This window comes from Sciurus vulgaris (assembly GCF_902686455.1).
Source record: "Sciurus vulgaris genome assembly, chromosome: 5".
NCBI classification, from domain to species: domain Eukaryota; kingdom Metazoa; phylum Chordata; class Mammalia; order Rodentia; family Sciuridae; genus Sciurus; species Sciurus vulgaris.
The window spans coordinates 119,964,786-119,975,643 of NC_136465.1; the positions used below are offsets into that span (position 1 = coordinate 119,964,786).

Consider the following 10,858-nt stretch of genomic DNA (forward strand, 5'->3'; position numbering starts at 1 on the left):
CTGGGTTCAATCCTCAGCACCACATAAAAATAAAATAAAGGTATTGTGTCCACCTACAAATAAAACAAAATATTTTTTCAAAAAAAGTATGTTATACAGCTGGGGTTGTAGCTCAGTGATAGAATGCTTGCCTAGCATGTGAGAGGTACTGGGCTTGATTCTCAGCACTGTAAATTAATTAATTAATTAATTAATTAATTAATTAATTAAATAAAGGTCCAACAACAACTAAAAAAAAGTTATTTTTGCAGTTGTTAATGCACCTTTTTTATTTATTTATATGTAGTGCTGAGAATTGAATCCAGTGTCTCACACATGCTAGGCAAGTGCTCTACCACTGAGCTATAAACCCAACCTTAAAAACAATTTTTTAAAGTGTTATAGATATGTTTATTGTTATTATATTTAATCAGGAAGTATTTAAATTATTTTTTTAGTTTTACTTCTAATAGAGTTCAATTTTTGGTACTAAGGATTGAACCCCAAGGGTGCTTAACCACTGAGTACATCCCCAGTTGTCGTTTTTTTTTTAAAATAACTTTATTTTACTTTTTATGTGGTGCTGAGGATCAAATCCACAGCCTCATGCATGCTAGGTGAGCATGCTACCACTGAGCCACAACCCCAGCCCTCCAGTTCTTTTAATAGTTCCTTTTGAGACAGGGTCTCACTAAGCTGCGTAGGACCTCACTAAATCGATGAGTATGGCTTTGAAATTTCAATCCTCCTCCCTCAGCCTCCTGAGTAGGTGGGATTTGAGGTATGCACCACCACCCTGGCTAGAGTTAAAAATTGATAAATATAACCCACATAAGTAATAGTTCATTCAGGTCGATAATAATTTTTAAAATAGTAAAGAGGCCAGGCATAAACCAAAAAGTTCAAGAGCTGCTAATGTACAATTTCCCCTGCCCTACTATCTTTCAAGGCTTTACTCCTCCAGAAAGACTTCCTTGATAGCTAAGGTAAAGTTAATTAGCTGAAATTATTTACTTATAGAGAAGAAGAAAGAAAACACACACTTTAATGGTGTGTTGAATGAACAAGGCTAAAATGCAATCCAATGCTGAGTGCTACACTGTAAATACATATACATTAAGTGGATATTTCACACTAGTTATTCTGTGTATGTCCATGATGCTTAAACCTGCCTCTCCAGCCACTGGGATTACAGGCATGATGCACCATGCCCTGCTCTTACTGAAATTTTCCATGATAAAGTTGAGTAGCCAGGTGTGGTGATACATGCCTGTAGGCCCAACTACTCAAAAGTTAAAGCAGGAGGAGGATTACTTGTGCCCAGGGGTTCAGGACCAGCCTGGGCAAAATAGCAAGATCCTGTTTCCACTGGGAAAAAAAAAAAATTGTAAAAAAGAAAAGTGCATGAGCTGGAGTGGTAGCTCAGTGGTAGAGCACTTGTCTAACATGTGAGAAGCCTTGAGAAGAATCCCCAGTACTACAAAAAGAAACAAACGAAGGAAGGGAGAAAAATGCATGTATTTTTTTTTATTGTAAACAAATGGGGTACAATTTGTTTCTCTGGTTGTACATGAAGTAGAGGTGTACCATTTGTGTAATCATACATTTATATAGGGTAATGGTGTTTGATTCATTCTGTTACATTTTTCTTTCCCCCCCACCCCTCCCACCCCTCTTTTCCCTCTATACAGTCCCTCCTTCCTTCATTCTTGCCTCCCTCCCACCCCCCATTATGTATCATCATCCGCTTATCAGCGAGTCATTCGTCCTTTGGTTTTTTGAGATTGGCTTATCTCACTTAGCATGATATTCTCCAATTTCATCCATTTGCCTGCAAATGCCATAATTTTATTATTCTTTATGGCTGAGTAATATTTCATTGTATATGTATATACCACAGTTTCTTTATTCATTCATCAAGTGAGGGACATCTAGGTTGGTTCCACAATCTGGCTATTGTGAATTAAGCAGCTATGAACATTGATGTGGCTGTATCTCTGTAGTATGCTGATTTTAAGTCCTTTGGGTATAGGCCAAGGAGTGGGATAGCTGGGTCAAATGGTGGTTCCATTCCACGCTTTCTGAGGAATCTCCATACTGCTTTCCAGAGTGGCTGCACTAATTTGCAACCCCACCAGCAATGTATGAGTGTACCTTTTTCCCCACATCCTCACCAACACCTATTGTTGCTTGTGTTCTTGATAATCGCCATTCTAATTGGGGTGAGATGAAATCTTAGGGTAGTTTTGATTTGCATTTCTCTTATTACTACAGATGTTGAACATTTTTTTGTATATCTGTTGATCACTTGTAGATCTTCTTCTGTGAAGTGTCTGTTCATTTCCTTAGCCCATTTGTTGATTGGGTTATTTGTATTCTTGGTGTGGAGTTTTTTGAATTCTTTATATATTCTGGAAATGAGTGCTCTATCTGAAGTATGAGTGGCAAAGATTTTCTCCCACTCTGTAGGCTCTCTCTTCACATTGCTGATAGTTTCCTTTGCTGAGAGAAAGCTTTTCAGTTTGAATCTATCTCAGTTATTGATTCTTGCTTTTATTTCTTGTGCTATGGGAGTCCTGTTAAGGAAATCTGATCCTAAGCCAACAAGGTGAAGATTTGGACCTACTTTTTCTTCTATAAGATGCAGGGTGTCTGGTCTGATTCCAAGGTCCTTGATCCATTTTGAGTTGATTTTTGTGCAGGGTGCTGCATATGGTTTTCCAATTTTCCCAGCACCATTTGTTGAAGAGACAGTCTTTTTTTCTCCATTGCATGTTTTTGGCACCTTTGTCTAGTATGAGAAAACTGTATTTATTAGGGTTTGTGTCTGTGTCCTCTATTCTGTACCACTGATCTACCTATCTATTTTGGTGCCAATACCATGCCGTTTTTATTACTATTGCTTTGTAGTATAGTTGAAGATCTGGTATTGCAATACCCCTCCTTCACTCTTTCTGCTAAGGATTGCTTTAGCTATTCTGGGTTTCTTATTCTTCCAGATGAATTTCATGATTGCTTGCTCTATTTCTGTGAGGAACATCATTGGGATTTTAATTGGACATTGTCCTTGAAACTCTAGCCAGAGCAATTAGACAGACCAAAGAAATTAAAGGGATACAAACAGGAAAAGAAGAACTCAAACTATCCTTGTTTGCTGATGACATGATTACATATTTAGAGGAACCAGGAAATTCCACCAGAAAACTTTTAGAACTCATAAGTGAATTCAGCAAAGTAGCAGGATATAAGATCAATGCTCATAAATCTAATGCATTTTTATTCGTAAGTGATGAATCCTCAGAAAGAGAAGTTAGGAAAACTACCCCATTCACAATAGCCTCAAAAAAAAATAAAATAAAATACTTGGGAATCAATCTAACAAAAGAGGTGAAAGACCTCTATAATGAGAACTACAGAACACTAAAGAAAGAAATTAAAGAAAACCTTAGAAGATGGAAAGATATCCCATGTTCTTGGATAGGCAGAATTAATATTGTCAAAATGGCCATACTACCAAAAGTGCTATACAGATTCAATGCAATTCCAATTAAAATCCCAATACATGTGTCTGAAATATGATAGCAGAAATATTGTTCATTATCCATTTTCAAAGCCCAGTTCAAAACAGGTGTGGTGGTATATCCAGCAGCCTGGGAGAGTGACGCAGGAGAATCTCAAGTTCAAAAGTAGCCTCAGCAATTTAGCAAGGCCCTAAGCAACTTAGTGACACACTGTCTCAAAAAAGTAAATAAAAAGAGCTGGGGATGTGGTTCATTGATTAAGAGCTCGTATTAAAAAAAAAAAAAAACAGTTCTTTTCCTACCTTTTCCATGAAACCTTTCTACATTGATTTCTCTCTTCTATTCTATATCACAGGTTCTAATTCATTATATCTTTCTTATCCACATATTGGTGCATTATAGTTGTACATATTGATGGGATTTGCTACATATTCTTACATGCATACAATATAACAACATAATGTAACCAGTATCACTCCCCAACACATCCCCTCTTCCCTCTTTATCTCCCGTTCCTCTACTGATCTCCCTTTGATTTTTAGGAGATCTACCCCCACCTTTGTTTTCTTTTTCCTCACAAATCCATTCTAGCTTATTAATTAACTGATCATGTTTTATCTCCACAACTAGCCAGGTCCTCACACACAAAATCCAACAACTCCAGAATAATACCTAGCCTCCAATCCAAAGTACTTGGGACCTGTGGGAAAAAACAATATTCTTTCTTGTCACCCCAAGGGACAGTCTATGCTAAAATTAAGTTTGGTTTACTTGGGGGTGAGGGGTGTTGGGGACTGAATACAGGGCTTTGCATATGCACTGAGCTACACCCCTAGCCATGAAATTAAGTATTAACCCTAAGAAAACCATATAATACTGACTTCTTGAAAATTTGCCAGGGTCACTTTTTGACATCAAAATGCTAAGCTAGGACAGGGATGTAGCTCAGTGGCACAGCACTTGCTTGCCTAGCATGCTAGAGACCCTAGATTCAAGCTCCACTGCAAGAGGAAGACAAGGAGAGGGGGAAAGGTGAAGGGAGGGAGGAAGTTAACTGATTAATGATTAAGTATAATGAATTTATTCTATAAAAACTTTAGCTGCTATACAAAATGAAAGCACTTACTCAAAGGAAAAGTTGCAAAATCCAGGAAACGACACGCTGCCTAATTAGAGATAGGTAGTATCCACCTCTAATTAGAGGCAGACCACCAATCCTGTGGTGGAGAACAAGTCAACTGGAAGAGAACAAGATAACCAGAGTACTTGCAAGTTTTAGAGTTGATTCATAACCCCTTTATTTCTATTTATTTATTTACTGCAATATAGGGGATTGAGCCCAGGGGTTCTCGATCACTAAGCTATATCCCCAGTCCTTTCATCTTTAATTTTTACTTTGAGAGAAGGTCTCACTAAATTGCCATGGTATCCTTGAACTTGCCTCAGCTTCCCAAGTCACTGGAATTTCAGATGTGTGCAACAGCACCCAGCCCCTTTATCCCTTTTTTTCTTTCTTTCTTTCTTTTTTTTTTTTTAAATACTATGCTGGGTGTGGTGGTGCACACCTGTAATCTCAGCTGCCCAGGAGGCTGAGGCAGGAGAATCTCTAGTTCAAAGCCAGCTTCAGCATTTAGTGAGACCCTAAGCAACTTAGACCCTGTAATAAAATATAAAAAAGGGCTGGGGATGCGCTAAGTGGTTAAGTGCTCCTGGGTTCAATCTTGGTCCCCCCCCCCCCCCCAAAAAAAAAACCCTGTTAAAACGATGTTTCCTCTCTCCAATTACAGAAGAAACATGTTCTTCATAAATGGAGATAAGAAAAAAGAAAATAAGAAATCATCCCATAACCCCCTTCAAAATGTTTTGTTAGTAAATCCACTCAGCCACTGAGGGCAGTTAATTTCTCCATTTGTATAAATCAAGATTCACAATAACTGTGCGCTCCATTTTTATGAATTTTTCTTGCCAGTTTATATAAATTTGTGCATTTTTGTCCAAAGGTCATGTTACAGTAATGAAAATACTACTTTTCCAATTACCAAATCAGGTACTAAACACGTCATGTTCACTATATATAAAATACTATTCTATCTTAACTTACATTTAGCTACTCAAAGTAACCACTCCGGGGCTAGGGATATAGCTCAGTTGGTAGAGTGCTTGTCTCGCAAGCACGAGGCCCCCAGCACGGCAAAAAAAAAAAAAAAAAAGTAACCACTCCTTTTATCTGCCATTTCTTGTGTTGAGGTCCGACCCGACTTCATCAACAGTTCTTCACATTTCATGTACAGTAAAATACACATGGAATAATTAAGTTTCTTGCCAAAATATCCTATATAAACTCCAGTCTGAATTCACAAAAAAATTCCAACATCATCATAAAATTCCCATAGCACCCAAGTGTAATGCTTACCTGATTAATAGCTGAGATGTATTGCCTCATCCATCCAGGGTGACTATTAAGAACAGTATTTATCAAATATAACTTGGAAAGACACTGGGAAAAGTAGTGGATGGCCTCTAACAATTCACCTGGAGAGAAAAAAAAAATCTCTTTAACCACTCTGAGCCCAGGTTTTAACAATCTTTCAACAATATAGTAGTCAAACAAAATTCTCACAACAGTTTTGATATTTCACTGGACTCTAATTTTTTATTTGTTTGTTTAAGTACCAGGAATTGAAATTGAGATGCTTAACAACTGAGCCACATTCCCAGTCATCATTATTCCTTTTAGTTATACGTGATAGTAGCATTTATCTTGACCTATTATACATATATGGAATATAACTTCTCATTCTTCTGGTTATACATGCTGTAGAATTACATTGGTTGTGTGATCATAAATGCACACAGGATAGTAATATCTGATCCATTCTATTATCTTTCCTATTCCCTTCCCTTCATTCCCCTTTGTCTAATCCAAAGTACTTCTATTCTTCCCTACCTGCCCCCTTTACTGTGAGTTAGAATCCCCATATTAGAGAAATATTCGGCCTTTGGTTTTTTGGGATTGATCAGTCCTTTTTTTTTTTAGATATTGAGACAAGATTTTGCTAAATTGCTTAGGATTTACTAAATTACTGAGGCTGGCCTCAAATGTGTGATCCTCCTACTGAGGATCCTCCCGAGTCGTTGGGATTACAGGTGTGCACCAAGAAAGCCTGGCTTGAATGCTATGTCTTAATTAAGTAACTTGGGTCCAGTGCAAAAATTAATTTGAAGCTATCTTTCTTCTTCCTTACTCTGAAAAGCTGAATACTGTCTGTCTTCCCAGTGATTTCAATTCTACAAGAGCTCTACATAGTTCTAAATTTAGCCAAGTAATAGAAATAGCTGGAAGGCATGCAATTCATTTTAATATCTGTAATTTTATGTTGCCAGGCAGCTATTCTCTTAAGCAATCTTACAGCAGTCATCTACATAAAATGATACATATATAAGTCATATACTCAACTAACAGGTTAGCAATGGTGTTAATTCAAAGACTTTTCTATGACTTCTGGAAATGATCACCTCCCTCACCTCCAAAAAAATATTGTATATTTCTCCCACAGGGATACTATGCAGGACTTTAAATATATGAACAGAACATATTAACACCTCATCAACTTCCTTACAAACCATGTTTATGTCTCCACATCAAATGAAAACAAATAGATTTGATAAGCTTCACCTTCAGAATAAAATGTTTTTTTTATGAATGGGACAGGCATGTCTTATTTCATGTAGAAATTTTTAAAAAGCAGTACTTTTATTCTCAAACTGTTGAATCCATAAGTGATTTTGTTGTATCACATACCAATTCTAAGGTTTTTATTGTTATTTGTTGTGGTACTGGTGATTACACCCAGGTGGGAACCTTCACCACTGAGCTACATCCCTAGTTTTTTAATTTTTATCTTGAGACAAGATCTCCTAAGTTGCTGAGACTGGCCTCAAACTTAAGATCCTCCTGCCTCAGATTCCCAAGGTGCTGGGATCATAAACATATACCACCACACCTGGATTCTAAGACTAACTCTACTTTGTATTTTCTACAACATCAGACCTCTTAAGGAACCATGAAACCATACTCCAACAGAAATGTTCAATATAATAAAAACACCCTAACTTCAGGTCAGTTTCCTATATTGTATTCACAGACCAATATGTAAAATATATATAAAAAGGAATTCAAAATCTCCAGGATATATAAAAAACTCAAAAAACACCAAAAAAAAAAAAAATCCTCAATCAATAAATAAGCTAAGAAACTGAACAGACACTTCACAGAAGAAGAAATATAATCGATCAACAAATGTATGAAAAAATGTTCAACATCTTTAGCAATTAAAGAAATGCAAACCAAAACCATTCTAAGATTTCATCTCACCCCAGTCAGAATGGCAATTATCAAGAATACAAACAACAGTAAATGCTGGCAAGAATGTGGGAAGAAAGATAGTCTCAGACATTTTTGATGGGACTGCAAATTGGTGCAAACACTACAGAAAGCGGTATGGAGATTCCTCAGAAAAACTGGAATGAAACCACCATTTAACCCAGCTCTCCCACTACTCGGTTTATAACCAAAGGACTTAAAATTAGCATATTACAGTAATGCAGCCACATCAATGTTTATAGTAGATCAATTCACAATAGCTAAACTATGGAACCAATGTAGGTGGCCTTCAATGGATGAATGGATTAAAAAATGTGGTACATATATACAATGGAATATTATTCAGTCTTAAAGGTTCTCGGCCTTAAAGAATGAAATTATGGCATTTGCTGGTAAATGGATGGAGCTGGAGAACATCAAGCTAAGCAAAATAAGCCAATCCCAAAAAACCAAAAGCCAAATGTTCTCTGTGATATGCAGATGCTAATTCACTATGGGGGGAGGGAAGAAAAAAATTACTTTAGATTAGGTAGAGGGGAGGAAAGGGAGGAGAGGTGGCACATAAGGGTAGGAAGGGGTAATAGAATGAATTAGACATTATTACCCATGTACATATATAACTATATGACCGATGGTATTCTAAATCATGTATAACCAGAAAAATGAGAAATTATACTCCATTATAAATGATGCATCAAAGTGCATTCTACTGTCATGTATAACTAATTAAAACAAATTAAAAATTTTTAAAAAAGGAATTCAAGATACAGGTTCAAAGCCCAACATACAGAAAGGCTGGGTTTAGAAGTTTCCCTAGCTAAGATGATTTTAATTCAGACAGCCCAAGATAAAAAGAGTGAAATAAATAAGCCAGTCAAGGCAATGCATACCACTTGGGAGGCTAAGGCAAGTTAAAAGTCGGTCCTTGCAACTCAGCAAGACCTGTTTCAAAATAAAAAATATAAAGGGTTGGGGATGTAGCTCAGTGGTAGAATACTTTTACCTAACATTCACAAGAATAGGCAATCCCAAATCAATCTCAGGAATCATAAAATATATGAAGAAGACTGAAACAAATCCTAAGTGACTACAACCTGGACTACATAAGAGAAACAAGGATATGCATACTTATTTTCACTTTCACAAGTCACCACCAAGATAGCAGGGGGAAAAGCAATATAATGCCAATCTGCTATGCAATACCTCATCTCCCTACAGCTGCCTATAGTTCACTTCACTCTGAAATAATCAGCTTAGATAACTTTATCTGGGAAGATACAAAGCATCTCAACTCTGGAATCTACTCAATATTTTTTACTAGAAATAATTTATCCCATAAATAATATAAGGAAAATAAAATTTAAGAATGAGATGTTGGGGCTGCAGTTGGGGCTCAGTGATAGAGCAGTTGCCTAGCATGCGTGAGGCACTGGCTTCAATCCTCAGCACCACATGAAAATAAATAAGTAAAACAAAGGTATTGTGTTCATCTATAAGTAAAAATATTAATTAAAAAAAAAGAATGAGAGGTAGCTGGGTGCAATGGCATATGCCTGTAATCCCAGCAGCTCAGGAGGCTGAGGCAGGAAGATCGCAAGTTCAAGGCCAGCCTCAGCAACTCAGTGAGGCCCTGAACAACTCAGTGAGACCCTGACTCTAAATAAAATACAAAAGCAAGAACTGGGGATATGGTTCAGTGGTTAAGTGCCCCTGAGTTCAATCCCCAGTACCAAAAAAAAAAGAATGAGGGGCAACTTTTCTATAAAAAACCCCACTAAAGAAATCAAAGTTCTTTCAGAAACTATTGACTTCATGTCTGTGGCAAGTAAAGTACAAAATGAGCTCATAGCATCTTGTCTGTGCCAAAGTATAAGGAAATGATGAAAACTTGACAGGGACATATCAAAAAGACACAGGAAGTCAGATGTGGTGGCACACATCTAAAATCTCAGGCATTCAGGAAACTGAGGCAGAAGGCAAGTTCAAGGCCAGCCTGGGCAATTAAGAAAGACCCTGTCTGTCTCAAAATAAAAAATTTTTTAAAGAGGCTAGGCACAGTGGCACACACCTGTAATCTCAGTGGCTCTGGAGTCTGAGACAGGAGGATCACAAGTTTAAAGCCAGCCTCAGCAAAAGAAAGATGCTAAGCAATTCAGTGAGACCCTGTCTTTAAATTAAATACAAAATAGGGCTGGGGATGTGGTTCAGTGGTCAAGTTCCCCTGAGTTCAATCCCCACTACCCCCCCCCCAACAAAAAATAATTTTTTTAAAGGGCTGGGGACAAATCTCAGTGGTAGAGCACTTGCCTGCATTTACAAGGCCCTGGGTTCAATTCCACCCTCGCAAAAGGGCTCCCACTGACTAAACTGAGGACAATTTTAGTTACTTTTTTAACATTCGATGTTATTGGGACTTTTAATATTGACAGCAAGGATTGTAACTTTTTAAAAAATATCATTCTATTGATCCTCAAAAAGGAGGAAGTTAAGTTTTTCCTTATAAAACAATATTAACTAGCAAATGTACGAGGAATGAGGTAATCTGAGAATGAACATTTTGAAACCATCAATGTAATAATAACAGATTCAGACAAGGCTCATCAATACATGCCAGTGCCACTGGGGAAAAGGTAATAGAAGAATCACAAAATCTTGGGGCTGCGGTTGTGGCTCAGTGGTAGAGTGCTCACCTAGCTCACATGAGGCCCTGGGTTCGATCCTCAGCACCACATAAAAATAAAATAAAGGTATTGTGTCCACCCACAACTAAAAACATATAATAAAAATAAAATAAAATATAGTTTGAAAAAGAAAAAAAAAAAGAATCCCAAAATCTTAAAAGTATCATCCCAGGGACTGAGGCTACAGTGTGGTGGCACAGCGCTTGCCTAGCATATGTGAGGCACTGGGTTCAATCCCTAGCACCGCATAAAATAAACAAATAAAATAAAGGCATTCTGCCCATCTACAACTA

The 10,858-nt window shown here is 37.2% G+C and overlaps 1 protein-coding gene across 9 annotated transcripts in view; it reads right to left on the reverse strand.

Moving 5' to 3' along the window:
• R3HDM2 (R3H domain containing 2) overlaps positions 1-6,052 on the reverse strand; it is a 189,014-nt gene extending 182,962 nt beyond the window's left edge. For 8 of the 9 annotated variants that reach the window (XM_079139132.1, XM_079139120.1, XM_079139112.1 and 5 more), the window contains exon 1: positions 5,914-6,052. The gene's annotated coding sequence lies outside the window, so the exon portion shown is untranslated. The remainder of the gene's footprint in view (positions 1-5,913) is intronic. The other variant, XM_079139113.1, reaches the window with a different exon arrangement.
• Between the last annotated feature and the right edge of the window lie 4,806 nt (positions 6,053-10,858).